Source organism: Gossypium hirsutum, chromosome D13 (assembly GCF_007990345.1).
Source record: "Gossypium hirsutum isolate 1008001.06 chromosome D13, Gossypium_hirsutum_v2.1, whole genome shotgun sequence".
In the NCBI taxonomy this organism is placed as follows: Eukaryota; Viridiplantae; Streptophyta; class Magnoliopsida; order Malvales; family Malvaceae; genus Gossypium; species Gossypium hirsutum.
The window spans coordinates 17,284,573-17,290,358 of record NC_053449.1 but is presented as its reverse complement, the minus strand read 5'-3'; positions in this window follow the sequence as shown (position 1 = coordinate 17,290,358).

Sequence of the window (5,786 nt, the reverse complement as noted above, 5' to 3'; positions counted from 1 at the left end):
TATATTTTTTATTTCGAGGGTTAAAATATAATTTCATCATGTATTAATTTATAAGTTGAGTGAAATAAAAAAATAATTTTTCATTTTTGGGACCAACCCTTAAATACACTCCTGATATATATAAAATATAAAACCAACTCACTTACCTTTAATGTGTTTGTTTCCTCTCTGAATTTATTTTAAGAAAAACAAAATAGGGTTAAGGAATTTTATAACAAAATAATTCTAACTTTGTGCTGCCTTTAATTTATACATATAATGAAACTAGCTCCTTTTGTGGTGAAAGTAAATAGGTATATTGTAGTCATTTTAAATTATTTTTCACTTAATTTTATTTAATTCATTATCTATTTAGTCTATATATAATAAAATCATCGAGCCACCAAGATTAAATAGGGGTATTATGGTCATTATCTATAAAGTAAATAGTGTTTGATATTATTGCCAAAAAGTGCTTTTGAATAATAAAATGTTCATTTTAGACATGATATTATAAAGTAACAAATATGTATTTAAATAAGGTTCAAATTAATTAATATTATGATATTTTAGTAAAAATATAAAAAAATTTCCAATTTAAATAATGTTCAAATTAGTTAAAAACTCTTTTCCGGTTTTGTTCATCTTCATCTTCATCTTCATCTGTGTAGTTTTCAAAACCAAAGCAATGTCTGAGGTAAAATTTTCCTTTTTTTGGTTATTATTATTTTACTTGGCTGAATTATCAAAGATTTCTGCTTAGTTATTTTCCGAAATTTATGGTATCTTATTTATAATAAGACCAGCTCTTTTTTCAGCTATTAGGAATAAATAGGGTATTGTATAATTTATTTTTCGTTTAAAAAATATTCCAAAGTCTATTTGAGTTTTAATTCAAAATATTTTATTTATTCTCATTAAAAATCAAATAAAATTTTAGTTTTTTAATTTATTATTTTTATTAAAAATCCATTTAAGTTTCGGTTTCATTATTTAGTATTGAAATTTTAATTCTATTAAATGTTTGTTTACTTTATTATTATTATTATTATTATTATTATTATTATTATTATTATTATAAATACAAATGATATTAGTTTGTGCATATTTAGTTCTCAACTTGAGTCAATCCCTTCCAGCTTGCAGACGACATTGATGTTTTCTTGATCACATTGAAATGAATTTGGATATTTTTATTGTAGAACAATTCGACGATGAAAAACAAGCGTTTAATGAATGGTTTCATATATATATGATTTTCTTTCTATTTTTCCCTTTCAGATTAGCATTCAAAGATATAAGAAATGGGTTAAAATCTCAAACATTATGCTTTGATCCACTCGTATAAATAATAAGATAATAAAAATAGAGAAAAATAAACATAAATATTTTACATAAAAAAACCACTAGAAAAGAAGTCTTCGATTTTTTACTAAATAAATAAATAAACGAGAGTAAAATATGAAATGTACTAAATGTACATTATCCAAAACTTCGAATACAAAATTCAAAATTTTAAAGAGTAAATCGGTAAACAAATCCCTAAATCTCATAATGCCCCTTTAAATGTGTTAAGATTAGAGTTCTAATCATATTAAAACATTATTAGAGTAATCAGAATTTAATTACGAAAAAATAATAAAATTTAACTAGAAGAAATATGAGGCACACCCACATTTTATGCTTTGTTTTTTTTTTTAAAACTCTTGATTATATAAACAGGGATAAAACTAACATTTTCACTTATAATTAAGTTTTAGCATTTCTATTTATATTGATATCATTTGTGGTTACTATTCAAAGCTGCAACTTAATTATTTTTTATTTGTTCATTTCTTTCAGAAAATCTCTTTTCTATTTAAATAGCCATCACTAAACTTTCAATAAAAGCGTGAAAATATTATGGTATGTAACTATCTTTTTATCAATTCCTTTTTTTCAAAGAAAAAAGTATTTTGTTTTTGGTATAATTGGTATTTAAATTAAAATATTGCTTTAATTTAATTATCACTTATTATATCTTAAAATTTTATTATGATTTGTTATGATTGTTTAATTGATTTTTTTAAAATTTTTTAATAAAATTTTCAAAAATTTATAGCTATTTTAGTTTTTTTTGCATAATAATTACTAAATATATTTGTATAATGTTTTTTTTAAATAATTAAATGGGGATAGTTCAATATTTTTAGAAAAGTTTAGTAATTATAATTTTTTATAAATTTATTATTACATGTTTAATTTGAATATTACTATATATATAAAATTGATTGAAGTAGTAAATAAGAAATTAATATAATAGATGTTTATGATAAAGATTAGAATAATTGCATAAAAATATCACTTTGGATTGTTTCCTTGTACCGCAAGAGAAATTAAAAAAGAAGATCATGATATTAAAATGATTATTTGTTCTTAACGTTAAACTAATACAGCAGTTGCCTATATTTTGGGGTTATAATGTTAGCAAATAATGCTTAGATGTATAAGAAAGTCAAGTGCTATGGATCATAAATGCGACAACACTTATAAAAGAAAAGGGAGAAGAAGTTATTGTACAATTGCTGAATCTATTTGTGGAGTAGTCGTGATTCTGGTTGTCATAGCCATCAACCACCATTAATTTATTATATTTTATATGTCAGTTTTCTTTCAAACATATAATAACAATATACGATTAATGTATCATTCATTTGGGTATTTAAATAATTTTGCACTACCTTTTAGTATTTAAAATTTGTTTTCATCACACCATGTTAAAGGAAGAATAAATCAAAAACCACCATGTGGCATATCCCAGTAAAACACTTCAAATATATTGAAGGTTTAAAGTCATGAGTAATTTGCTTTTGTGATGCCAATCAAAATTTCCTCTTTTTCTATTATAACACCAGTTTAGTTAATCTGTATGGTTTGTTGGATTGTATATCACCTTTCTTTGCTAGTAATTTCCTTTTTGAGGGCATGAATGTTTTTTTTTTTTATTTAAGAAAAGGGGTTTCAGGCCCCCGGTTATACAACCGACGTAGAGCTCCAATCAAAACAGATTAAAATGCAAAAAGCAGGCAACAATAAAATACCATAAAAGAAACCAAAAAAACAAAACAACACCCCCAACCATACCCTAGAAACCAGAATTACAGAGAAAAGCCAAATAAAATCTCTCCAAAAAACTGCCCCAACACAGCTGCATGAGATTGAAGCGACTAATTTCAGAGAGAAAAAGCTTTCATGACCTCCATGGAGTACAAGATAGAGTTTCTCCACGCCACAAAGCTGCGAATTGCTATCCACTCCTCTGCGTACCATTGAACCCAGTCCTCAGCCACAATCTGATCCACCACATATGGGTCTTTTTCAATCCAGTACACAGCCTCTTGGTACCGACGACCTTCACCCGCAAGTGCATGCGCCGCTGTGCTAGCTTCCCTACGAACAAAACGGAAAGTAACCCTGTCAAAGTTCCTCTTATAATCTTTAATATTTTGAACCTGAGAACCGATTTATCTTCTTCTCTTGAGTAAATCTTTTTAATTACTGTCAGCGAGTCTCTTTCAAAATGGACATCCCGGAATCCCATCTCTGTTGCAAAAATGACCGCCCGTTCACACGCTCTCGCCTCTGCTACAAACGCATCCGCTACATCAGAATTAGGGTAAGTACCCGCTCCCATAATCTGACCCGAATCATTTCTAGCAATAAACCCAGAGATAGAGCTATGGCTTGCTGCATGGAACGATGCATCAAAATTTATTTTAATGCTGCCTCTTTCTAGAGGCCTCCATAAATCCTTCATAGTATTTTGGACTGGTAGTCTTAGGGCCGAAATAGTCTCAAATTCCAGAACATACCCTTGGACAAAACCTACCATTTCATGAATTGTCCACCTTAGTCCTTCATGAACCAACCGATTACGCATGTACCAAATAGCCCAATAAGTTGTGACCATAATTTTTCTGGTTTAAATATCTGCATTTAGAAATGCCTGTGCTAACCATATTTTATAATCTGAGGCCACCATCGCTGGACTCACTGCAATCTTCAGATGCATCCATATATGTTGCAAAATATGGCAGGACCGTACCAGATGCTCAACAGTCTCCTCTGCCTCCTTACACAGCGGACAATCACCATCAACTAGCAGCTTTCTCTTAGCTAAATTCCCAAATTTAGGCAAAAAATTATTATGTAATTTTCACTTTTGATGGAAGTCGTAGTGCCCACATTTTGTTGTAGAATTCTGACATTGTAGCAGTGTCATACAAGTAATCACCCATACTATGAAACTCCTCAAAAAAAGCTTTATACCCACTCTTGACGGAGTATTCCCCAAACCCTTCATACCTCCACACCACTACATCTGGAGGACTTGAAACAGCTAAAGGAATTCTGAGGACCCTCTCGGCCTCATAAAAAATAATAAACCCAAAATAATAAAATAAAGTCTAAAATTATATCATTTAGCCCGATCGGGATGACCCATTACTTAAAAAGGTTGAAGGTTTATCTACAAGCTTGATGCATATGGAAACATAATCTTCAAGGATATGCAATCTTAAATATGATATGTAATCTTAGATATGATATACAATCTTAGAAGATATGATTTTGTAATATTAGAGATTTAATTTGTAGATACCTTTTAATCTTAGCCGTTGATGTAATTAATCTGTACCGTTGGATTTAGAGAGACTCAACTATAAATAGATGCCTCTCCCTTCATTGTAAAGGGGAGTTGGGAGTAATAATAACTCTTAAGAGTATTCACTCAAATTTCTCTCTCTCTTGCGTTCTTATTTTCTGTTGCTTATTCTTATTTTATTGATTTGTATATAATTTATTTATTGATTTGTAGATTGTTGATTTCAAATCTCTTTTTCCCTTATTATTCATTTTCAAATTCATTATTTTCAAATTTGTTTACATTTTATTTTGCCTTATATTTCTTTTATACTCTTTGTTTTAAATTCATTGGTCTTTGATTATTGATGCTATTTAATCCTCTATTTGTTATTTTAATTTTTTTATTAATTATTTTAATATTATTAATACTATATGTGGCATCATTAATCTTGTATCATTATTTATTATTATTATTATTATTATTACTACGTTTTATTCCAAATTTCTATACATATACACACGCATAAATACTTTATAATATATATGTATATATTTTATTTTTTTTCTCTTTAAATACATATATATTTTATATATTTTATTTTCATAATTTTTATAAACATGTATATATATATTTCTTTATTCTCATAAATGCATTATATATGTTGTTATAAATTCTATAATCCAAAATTTTATATGTAAATCCACATGTATGTTTTTTTATTTCTTCATAGTTTCGATGTATATATTATATACCTTCTATTCTTTTTATTTATTTTGTTTATTTACCTCATACGTTATTTATTTGTGTTCACATCTATATTTTAAAAGAATATTTTTTATTTTATTTTTTGCTCATTTATTTGATATTTTGCATGTCATTGTTTTTTTCATTATTGATATTAATTTCGTTTATTTACTATTTATGTTATTTCTATATCGTTGTTGTATTTATTATTGTTATTTGTTATTGCGACATTTATACATACATTCAATATAACATTACATCATCTTTTTACTCGAATTTAAAAATAGAACTTTTCAAAATAGAGATAATACTCGTATTTAGGATTTTCAAGAAAATTGAGCCCTAACGTATTGGGTTTCAATTTTCTTTGTTAAATCTAACAATCGAGAATTGCTCTTTGATAAAAAATAAAATGAAAAAGCTTGTTGTTGGGAATTTA